General features: G+C 32.9%; 1 pseudogene; it reads right to left on the bottom strand.

Annotated features, from left to right (window-relative positions):
• Window positions 1–2,454: 2,454 nt before the first annotated feature.
• On the bottom strand, window positions 2,455–4,382 carry LOC127095320 (uncharacterized protein At2g39920-like; annotated as a pseudogene).
• Window positions 4,383–11,731: the final 7,349 nt, after the last annotated feature.

The raw sequence follows: 11,731 nt of genomic DNA, 5'->3' as shown, positions 1-11,731 counted from the left end.
TTTGGCTAGTTGCTTTCTCTTTCTGGTTTTAGTATTAAGTTTTTGAGTTGTTCTTTCAATCTCAGGATAAAAAAAAAAGTTGATCTTTCGATAAACTTCCTCGCATAAATAGAGTTTTGAAACGCTAACCACACAAATTAACAAACACAAGGGGTAATAAATATAATAGTTTATAACATTACAAAATTACTTAAAACAAGTTAAATTGTTGCTATGCTTGTAATATCTATATGCCAATCCCCAATAACGACTCCATTTTGTTGAAACACTTTTGATAGGGCGAGTATTTTGTATCGTCTCCACATGGACTAATGTGATATCACTGTCATTTCACAATTAATACTTTTTAAGGAAGGGTCCAAAAGGGTTTCGATTGTGAAAAGAAACAATTGCAATAAAATGTAACAACGATAAATGCTTCAGAAATTAACAAGTAAAGAAACATGTTAGGATTAGATTTCATTAACATTTTTCATATGTATTCAACTACTCGAGTATGTGAATATAATTACTCATCTATATTATCATGTATCACTCTTTAACATCGTTTATGTCTAACTGATGATGTGAGTTTTACTGTATTGCTTAATCGATGATCTCACTAACTATTAAGCAATATGATAACATTAAGACTTGATACAAGTGAATATCAAACCCTAACTCCATCTCTAGACTTGAGTATTGGATAGATGATGATCTTAGGTCAAGGTTTGAAAGATAATTTTCAATAATAATTCAAACCCATAAATTTAACATGAAAATAAAGATACCATCAATATTGATTCATAATATATTCACAAAATACTGATCAGAAGAAATACATATGATTACGGTCAATTACATCCAATCCTGACACAAGAGATTTAGCTGCACATCATCATGGTAGCTTACTTCAAGAGAACATAGAAGAGATGAATGAGCATCAATAATGATTTTCCAAAGATTGATTCGTATCCAACTTCAATTCTCCAATTTCTGAGTTTCTCCTAAGTTTTTGGGGTTTTTTTCTCCCCAAGTTAGTGTCTCCTAGTTACAAAATGAACTGAGATGGTATTTATACAATCTGAAAAATCCAACCGCGCTAAACCTCATCAGACCGCACTTAGCGCGGCTAGAAGATAAAATTGATCAAGCTGACCTAAATGGCGCTTAGCGCGGTTGAATGACGCTTAGCGCGGAAGCTACAATTTTGAGAAATCAGGATGCGCTTTGATCGCGCTTAGCCCCACTTGCAGGGTTGCCCTTGATCCAAAAATGCATGTTGAAGCTATTCTTTTTCCTTTTAACTCCCAAAGCTCCTCCAATGCCAACGAGACTATAAAATGATCAATCTTCACAATATCTACATGATGAAACTATAAAGCTATATTTTCACAAAAGTTGAGGGATTGATTTGTAAATCCAATAAATCAAGCTAATAAATACCACTAAATTATACATATAATCTCCACAATTTGGCCCTTATCAGCCATCATGACGGAGGCACGAGGAGAATTGATATATTAGAGAAAACGCTAGAAGACGGGGGAATTGATGGTCGAGGAGGTAGAGAAGACAAAGGAGTAGGGGAGAAGTAGCCAGACAGACATTCACAATATTGTATAAAAAATCTACCTTTTTTATGATGATAAAGAGGGAGAAATGAAAATAAAAAAATTATATAAATGAATTATATATATATATATATATATATATATATATATATATATATATATATATATATATATATATATATATATATATATATATATATATATATATATATATATATATATATATATATATATATATATATATATATATATATATATATATATATAATGCGCAAAGACATTAAACAAAAAATTGTCTTGTAATGTTTTAATCTTTCTAGTTTGGTGATTTTCTTTAGCCTCTACATTTTAAAAACCCATTTTTTTTCTTCCTTGAATAATTTAATATTTATAATATTTTTACTGCATAAATTAATAAAATTTTCATTATATTTTATTAAGTTATTGTTTATAATTTTTTTGCTGAATAAATTAATATATTATTCATTAAGTTTTATTTAAAAATTAACTAATTGGAATTCTTGAAGCCCATTAAATTTCAGCATAAGCCAATCTCCGACCCAAGTGGCTAAGAAAGAGTTATATAAACACTTATCATATTTTATCAAAAACCAATGTGGGAATTATTTGAAGCATTCATTGGCTTATGTCCAACATGATAACACATTCCAACAACAACAAACCTTATTGCAACGCGTATATCAACTGAACGAATGTCCAGTATCTATGCTCTCTATCTGATATTCAAGCTTGTGAATCTTCTCCTCTGTAAAAGTGTAGATTCAGTTATTGGATCATGCTTTTGGTAAAGCTATATCTAAGTTTGTAAGCAAGTCTAAAGCAACTTGGAGATATAAAAGCAAGATAGTCATTATACCTCATCATTAAGGAAGACCAACCTCTAAATCCTGCAGAAGCAAGATGATTAATGGTGACAACACTTCAGGTTCTCTTTATACCTGAATTATATATATATATATATATATATATATATATATATATATATATACCACCTTTCTGTTTGAAGGTTCATGTATAATCTTAAAACAAACATGAGCTTTACATCTTATGCCTCTTTGAAACAGTTGCTAATGTTGTCCTTACGAAACCTGCACCAAAGAAACTCGTTGTTAAGTTATCAATAACAAATAATGAAGATTGCCATCGAGTTGGAGGAACTACATAAATGATGCTATAAAATGATGCAGGTTAGTGCAACAAGTCACTAATATGTTCAAATTCCATGCTGCTACAACGTTGTGCATTACCTCTGATACAAATTGGAAGAATAGGATTTGGAGGAACAATGTCACCTATGTCCATCAACACCATATCTAAACCATTGTCTGAAGGTCTCACTCAGACTCTGGAAGTAATCATCAATCATAGACACAATTAAATTCAACTCTTTGGCATAATGCTCTCCTTTGATATAATGTATAGCCAGATCTCTACGTATATTTGGAAAATCATATCCTTCTAAGCTATTGATACCAGCATGCAGAGAATACACCCTGCAATAATTGTATTAATCATTTATATTCACAAGTTCAATAACTCCAATATTTTTACTTTCACATGATTGCAACATAATTATCAAAGAAACCAGCAAAGTGATAAATAAAACTCCTAGAGTGACAAGTGAAGCAAGGAAAATCACCAAACAAAATTTGCAACAATGTCATTTTTATTTTCTAGTTTTTATTTTTTTTTATTTGTTTTGTCAGCTCCGCTCTCCCTTAATGGTTTGTTTTTGGATACTTGTTTTCCACAAGAGTTGCTTCCTTTGGTGTTGCTGATGATGACGACATGGTTACAATGAGAGAGAAAGACAAGATTTTTTTGTTGTTGTGTTAGACATAAGCCAATGAATACTTCAAACAAGGTCCAATCGATTTTTTATAAAAATATGATAAGTGTTTATAGAGCTCTTTTATACATAACTCATTGCCATATTAGAAACTAGGTTCATGTTGAAACTTAATGGACTTTGAACCTTAGAGATTTATTTTAAGAAGAATGCATAGGGGATTATATGTGATTAACACTACAAATGTTAGGTCTGACCCATCTATTTGTAATTCTATTTCTAATTTCAATTCCAATATATGACAATATAGTCTAGTTCACACCTCTAATATTGACTTGTATGCCATTTAAGTTTTTTCCTTTTGTATCTAAACACAAGAAATTTTCTTTTCCTCTAAGTACTTCTATTTATCATGCCCCTTTTGATTTATTATATGGTGATCTTTGATACCTTTTTCAAGTGTATGTATCTTAGGCCACAGATACTTTCTCGCTTTGGGAGATGATTTTATTAGGTATACTTCGATAATTTTCCTAAAAAACAAATATGAGACTAGAACCAACATCATCAAATTTATCTCATACATAGAAATACAATTTAAAACCATCTTAAAGTGTTTCGGATTTAATAATGGTTTTGAATTTTCAATGGATCCCTTTTTTCAATTCAAAGGTATCATTCACCAAAGACCGTGTGTTGAGACTCCATAACAAAATGGCTAGATCCATTTCTTTCCAATCCGACATACCTCTCACCATGTGGAATTTTAGCACTCAACATGCGATTCACATCATAAATAGACTCCCTACTCCCCTTCTCAAATAAAAAAGTCCATATAAAATTATTTATAACGAACCACCTTCTATATACATCTCAAAGTCTTTAATTTGTCTATGTTATGCATCTTCTCTCCAGGCTCATAGAAGAAAATTTTATGCTAGAGCTAAAAAGGCTATCTTTCATGGTTTTCAAGATTACACCAAATGGTACATCTTATATGAACTTACCTCTCCCGGCATTTTTGTTTCAAGACATGTCATCTTTTATGAAACACATTTTCCCCTTAAAACACCTGCAAATGTCACATCCTTTCCTCCTTCTGACCATAATTTCTCGCAACACCCTACACCTTTAGACCATCATCATGAACCTTTTGTCAATCGCCCAAAACTTGTACCTACACACCCATCTGACCAAGACAATTATCTTTCAGACAAATCTATAGGCCTTGACAAAATCACTATTCTATATGAACCTGGCCATTCTCCTTCAGTCATACCTATTATGTTTTGCTTAGATAATTCTAGTAATGACTTACTTGTTCCATCTTTGCGTTTGAGAAAGTCCACTAGATTAGTCAGACAACCTACATATTTACAAGACTTTCTCTGTAATTATGTTTTACATACTAATCATATTTCATATAATCATAATGCATATCTAGTATCATATGTTATTCCTTATCTGCATTTCACACCTTCATATCATGTAATTATGTTTTACATACTAATCATGTTAATAAATTTCTTAATCAACAGTTATGCATTAAAGATCTTGGCAAACTCAAATTCTTCCTTGGTCTTGAGATTGCAATATCAGATGAAAGCATTATAGTGAACTAGAGAAAGTATACCCTTGAACTAATTAAGGACACTAGTTAATTAAGGGTCAAGCCATCTCTCATTCCTATCAGTCCTACCACTAAACTCTCCCAACATGAAGGCACTCCTCTAGAAGATCCTACTTCCTATAGAAGACTCATTGGCAGACTTGTATACCTCACTCGCACAAGGTCAGTTATCTCTCTTTCTGTGCAACATCTAAGCCAGTTCATCTTAAAATCATTGACCCTTCACTTCACTACAACAACCAACATTATTAGGGATCTTAAATCTTCACCAGTCAAAGGCATCTTCTACTCTGGTACTACTACAATCAAACTTCATAGTTTTGCTGACTCTGATTGGACAAGATGTCATGATCCGAGGAAATCTATAAATGGATATTGTGTATTCCTTGGCACCTCTCTCATATCCTGGAAATTCAAAAGGCATAATATTGTTTCAAGATCTTCAATTTAGGTAGAATATCGAACCCTTAGATGTCTCACATGTGAATTACAATTGCTTTGCAGATGCATTCACCAAATATTTACATCAAACAACTTTCCTTGCCAACATGTTTAAATTGCGCATATGCGATATCCATAGTCCAACTTGAGGGAGGATGTTAGATATTACACATATGCGACATCCATAGTCCAACTTAATGGAGAATGTTAGATATTACACTTGATGTACAACTTTCCTATTTCCCTTTTTTTTATAGTTTATTACTTTGTTAAAAAATTGGTTAGTTTGTTCATAAACTAACTTCCTTTGATCTCTATATAAGGAAGACCATTGTTATAATCATGTATGTAAGAGAAGATCACTCATTCATCAATAATAATAATAAATTTCTTCCTTTATAAATTATTTCATTTAACACATTACCATTTAACAATACTCAAATCTTGTTTGTGACTTGGGTATGTCCCTACATATTAACGTGATCATCAACATTTTAATCTTTAACACAATATAAACACATCACCGACATAAAATAAACACATCATCAAAAACTATCTTTTAATTCTTAATTTTATGAATTTGCCTCATTAACTAGGGTTGGTCCCAAGGATAGGCCACCAATAGGGTCTTATTTTTAAAATAAATATTTTATATAGTTTTGATTAATTGACTTTTTAAATCAAAAAAAATTATTTTCAATACAAATTATATGATAACATCTAATAAAATTTTATGATAATAACAACCATATAAATTTAAGATATATATGGTGTATAATTTGTTAATTTAAAAATTAAGATAGTTTCAAATTATAAATTTTCAGATGTTTTATATAGGTTAATCATGATTTAACTGCGGAAAATAAATACGGGTCTTATTTTACTAATAAGTCATACTTATAATTAATAATAAACTTTTAAGTTATCTTATATAAAACAAAATATTTGAAATTTAATTTTTTTAAGAACTTTGTAATATTTTTCAAATTATGATTTTTTTAAATGATTAGTAAAATGTTTATATGTGTTGATTATTATCGGTTGAAAATTAAATATTAAATAAAATTGATTAGAATAACTTAATAATTTTACATTTTTAAAAACTTAAAACTAAAATTCATTAATCTAAAATAAAAAATATTTTTATTATATTAAAATATTTAATTTAAATTTTTAGCTTAAACCTCAAGATGTGTTAGGCCCTGTGATTAACTATATCTAACTATACTTAGATATCAACTCTATATTAGTTACCATGATTTACTTACAACTGCTAACCTAAATATTGATTTTCATAACCTATATCAATTTCTTTTACACTTAGATTATTATTCAAATTTTAGGTTCATTAATCAATTTATAGTACCCTATAAATTTATTTATCAAATACTTCAATGTTCAACTAGTTTCAACTCAATTAGTCAATTCTTGACACCTTAAAAATTGAGTTTTATGGATCATGTTACCTAATTAATTTTGTTCGTGTAATTAACATGCTTTTATTATTTAATCATTCATTTATCATCATAAATATCCTATAATTTACACTCCGAATAATATCCCAAGAGATTTCTCCATTTTTTCATCATTCATCAATTTCTACAATCCTAAAAATTATTTAAGTTAGTTTTACCATGTTTACCAAATTGATCCTATTAATTTATTTCTATATCCTAAAAAATGATTTTCCAATTACATAATCAGTTTTAACTTTACATAATAGAAATAAAAACTTCACATCATATAAAGATCGTAGTCATCTAGCATATATATATATCACATAAATACATACTTTAACACGTAACCATGCTCATTTAACATAAGAAAAACATACAATCATAAAACCAATAACAATTATGCAAATAAAAAAATGCATAAGCTATTTCAATTGTCCCAATTAGAGTCCAAACGCGACAATTAGGATCATGCAATCGAGGGATCATGGAACATCCTTATTTAATAAAGATAACCGTACCCGTTATATATAAGAACCAAACCCCTATTGTATCTTAGTTTGACAATTTCTATAGGAACCAGGTTTAAGATGTCGTGAAAATACATATTTGTATTTTACAATTGACGTTTAATATGGATTTCTGATAAAATTAGTTTGAGCCACGCTCATCATTTACTCACTGTTATTCTCACTATCTTCTCACGAGGATGTTTGAGCAAAGTTCTAAGAAGACCACCAACATCATCGTTGTAGGTTTTGTCGGGGGAATGGGAGAATCTAATTCCTCTTAGAGAAGGTACGTGTGACAGGTGCTAACTTCAAATGTTGCACCTATTAAAACTCTTAGAACCTCAAGCAGGGACCGAAAGTCTAGAATCACCTTTTCGAGAGAAGATGGAATCAGTGTACTCCCCCATAATAATGATCACATGGTCATCCAACTCAATATGTCAATTGGGATGTGAAGCGAGTGTTGATCAACCATGGTGGCTAAACATACATCCTGTTCTATAGCACCTTTCAAGGGCTCCAACTTGATCCCAATAGAATTGGAGCTTTCTAAGGATCCCCGATCAACCTTTCAGCAGATTAGTTGTGGTTCAAGGGCCACATCACACTCGAAACAATATTTGGCTCAGGGGTGAGCGCCACAACCATCAAAGTGAAATATCTTGTAATAGACACCACATCCCCTTACAACGTCATCCTAGGAAGGCCCACCCTCAAATTGTTGGGAATCATCTTGTCCACCCTTCATTTAAGCCTAAAATATCCACTAACTAACAGGCTTGTGGATTCAGTCAAAAGGGATCAGGTGATCGCCCAAGAATGTTACAAGAGAAGGCTAAAAGTAACAAGGGAACCCCTCATTCCGGGTGCCATCCCTTGTCTATAAATGGATGATATTGATACAACAAGTTAGGGCCCAAATAGGGGACAAAAAGTGAAAAGCTTACTCCAAACAAAATATTTGAAAGATGTATATATTGGGCCTTTGCACCACTAAGTCACAAAGTTAGGCACCTCATCGTCTTGGTATGAAGAAGAGGATTTGATCGCCCTACTTAAAAAGAACATCGACTTGTTCGCTTGGGCGCCCTAACATATGTCTGACATAAATACTAGAGTGGTATGCCATCGCCTCACCATAGAGCCCAGTCAAGCTAGTGTCTCATAGGAAGTACAAGGTTGGCGAGGAGAAGAGAACAACCAATATTGTGGAGGTTCAGAAGTTAACAGGTGATGGTTTCATAACAAAGGTAAAATATCGTTTATGGTTGGCTAACGTATTCTTGGTGAGAAAGACACCAAACTAGTGGCGTATGTGCGTTGATTTCACCGACCTCGGTGCTGCATTTCCCAAAAATATCTATATCCTCTCTCATAGGTCGCACGATTGACAAATCTTCAAGTTACAAAATGTTGAGTTTCACAGATACCTATTTAGAGTTCAACATGAATAAGATGGACCTTATATATGCACTCAAGACGAAATTCATGTCCAACCATGACAACTACTATTATAGCGTCATGCCTTTTGGGCTTAAGAACGATGGTGCCACCTATGAAAGACTCATGGACGTAGTGTTTTCAAAGCAAATAGGGAACAACTTAGAGGCATACATTGATGATGCGATAGTTAAGATGTTAGAAGGGGAAAGACGTGCATCCGACTTATAAGATATCTTGGAGATTGTTAAGAACTACAATATGCATCTGAATCTGGCTAGGTGCTAATTTGGCATACAAGTAGGAAAATTCTTGGGCTTTATGCTCACCAAAAGAGGCATAGAGGCGAACCTAACAAATCCCAAGCCACCATATACATGAGGATCCCCTCCCACTTCAAGGAGGTTCAATAACTAAACGAGCAATTAGTTGCCCTCTCTTATTTTATTTCTTGTATAGGAGACAAGGCTTTTAACTTCTTGGTCACGTTAAGAAAAATGAGAGATTTGAATGGATGGGCGAATGCAAGGAGGCATTCTCAAAATTGAAGGCATTCCTAGCATTATCGTCCATCTTGACACGCCTAATAGGAGGCTCACATATATATCTCTATTTGTCTATTATTGATTAGGTGTTGAGTTCAATACTATATAGAAAATAGATAGAGTGGAATGACATATCTATTTTTGGGAGCAAAGTGTTCAAGGGCGCTGAGGCTCGTTATCAGAAGATAGAAAGGCTCACATTTGCGGTAATTGTGATTGCAAGAAAGTTCAAGCCTTATTTTTAGGGACATTATATTTTGGTAAAACAAATTACCTCATAAGTAAGGTCCTCAATAAGCCAGATCTAGCTAAAATAATGGTATCTTGGGAAGTCAAGTTATCTGAATATGACATCTAGTACATTCCCAAAGGAAGCATCAAATCAGAGGTACTTGCTGACTTTTTTGGTAAAGTTCAACACATCAATTGGCGAAGAGATTTTCCCTACCTAGATCCTTTTGGTGGACGAAGTCTATAACTTGAAATGGATTGGCACTGTAATAGTTATATAAGAATATGTTGATCGGGAAATCATTAAGATTTGAATTCAAGTCTAACAATAATCAAGTCGAGTATTAAGCTCTCACCGTGTGCATGTCTCTCGCCCAAGAGGTAGGCGGGTTAACTCTGAAGTCCAAGAGCGACTCTCAACTGGTGGAAAATCAATTCACCAATGACTATCAAACAAAAGAACCAAATCCCATCAAATATTTGAAGAAGGTATGTGACTTTTTGAGCGCTTCAAAACTTTTGAGATAATGTATGAAACATAATTTTAGGGAAAACTTGTTGTCAAAGCTTGTCAACTCAAAGAAAGTAGAGTTCAAATGCACTGTAATATAAGAAACGCTTTACATCCCTAGCATGGAGGCAGAGGAGACATACATTATGAACATCTCCATGACTAGACGTTGAATGATTCCTATAATCCATTATCTACAGTCATTTGAACTACCACGAGACGAGTTACATGCAAAGCAAATCCGCAAGCTTGCATCAAAATACATTATAATGTCAGGAAAGCTCTATAAAATGGGAAGAACCTCTCTTATCTTAAGGTTCCTTGGTGAACACGAAATCTCCTTGGTCTTAATTGAAGTTCATCAAGGGGCTTGTGAAATCCATATTGGTGGGTGAGCCTTGACCTACTAACTATTAAGATTATGTTACTATTGGCCTTCATAATGAGGGATAATATAGTTTTTGTCAAGAAGTGTGACAAATTCCAAAGAACTGCTAATCTACACCGAGCACTACATGAAATCCTCCATTCTTCGACAACTCCTTGTCAATTTTATTAGTGGGGAGTGGACATTTTGGGACCTTATCCTATAGCTCCTAGCCAGCTAAAGTTCATGGGAGTAGACTACTTTATGAAATAGATAGACGCGGAAGTCGTATCCAATATAACGATAGAGAGATTTCATTGATTTTATTGAAAGAGGATTATGTCCATGTTCAATTTACCAGGTATTATCATTTCAAGAAATGGAACTGAGTTCTCCAGTACTACCGTTGTCAATTTTTTCAAGGAATTAGGTGTACAAATCCAGTTCATATCGGTCGTTTACCCACGGGTGAACAGGAAAGAGGAATGAATAAATAAAGTAATATTGAAGGGGATTAAGAAGAAGTTGGATGATGCCAAGGGATTTTTGTCCAAGAAATTGCACAAAGTTATGTGGTCGTATCAAACCACCCCTCACTCCACCATCGGGTAAACTCCGTTAAAACTAGTGTTTGGGGAAAATGCCATGCTCTTAGTTCAATGATTAGGAAAACGAGGCAGGATTAAGATGCGCTGTTGACATAATAAATGTCGCCCACATTCTAGACTTTTCCACTAAACAAATAACATCCATAAGATATAACTCCAAGGTGGTTTAAAGAGAGATGCAATAAGGTGATTTAATGTTACGACAAGTCGTCGTGTCCACCTAACAGGAAAAATTGCAGCCTAACTGGGAGTGACCTTATCATATATATCACAAGTTGTCTTATGGAGCCTACAAGCTCAAAGAGTTGGATGGACGAGTCATTCCCAAAACATGCAATTTAGACAATATGATATATTATTACAAAATTGATTAAAAGGAATGTGAATATCATATTTATGGAAACTCTTGTAAAAACTTTATTGCAACTGGTTATTATGGCTTGGCTATCAAATTATTATATTACTGGACTTCCACACAAAAATCATTTCTTCCCTACGGGGTAATTCAACTAATGAACTTCCGTAGAAATATCCTTTTTTCCCTATAGGGTTATTAAACTATTGAACTTCCATAGGAAGATTCTTTTTGCCCTACGGGATAATTAAATTGATGGACTTCCACAGGAAGA

Source organism: Lathyrus oleraceus, chromosome 6, assembly GCF_024323335.1.
Source record: "Lathyrus oleraceus cultivar Zhongwan6 chromosome 6, CAAS_Psat_ZW6_1.0, whole genome shotgun sequence".
In the NCBI taxonomy this organism is placed as follows: Eukaryota; Viridiplantae; Streptophyta; class Magnoliopsida; order Fabales; family Fabaceae; genus Lathyrus; species Lathyrus oleraceus.
Note: the sequence above shows the minus strand (reverse complement) of the source record. Positions and strands in the feature narration are given on the sequence as shown.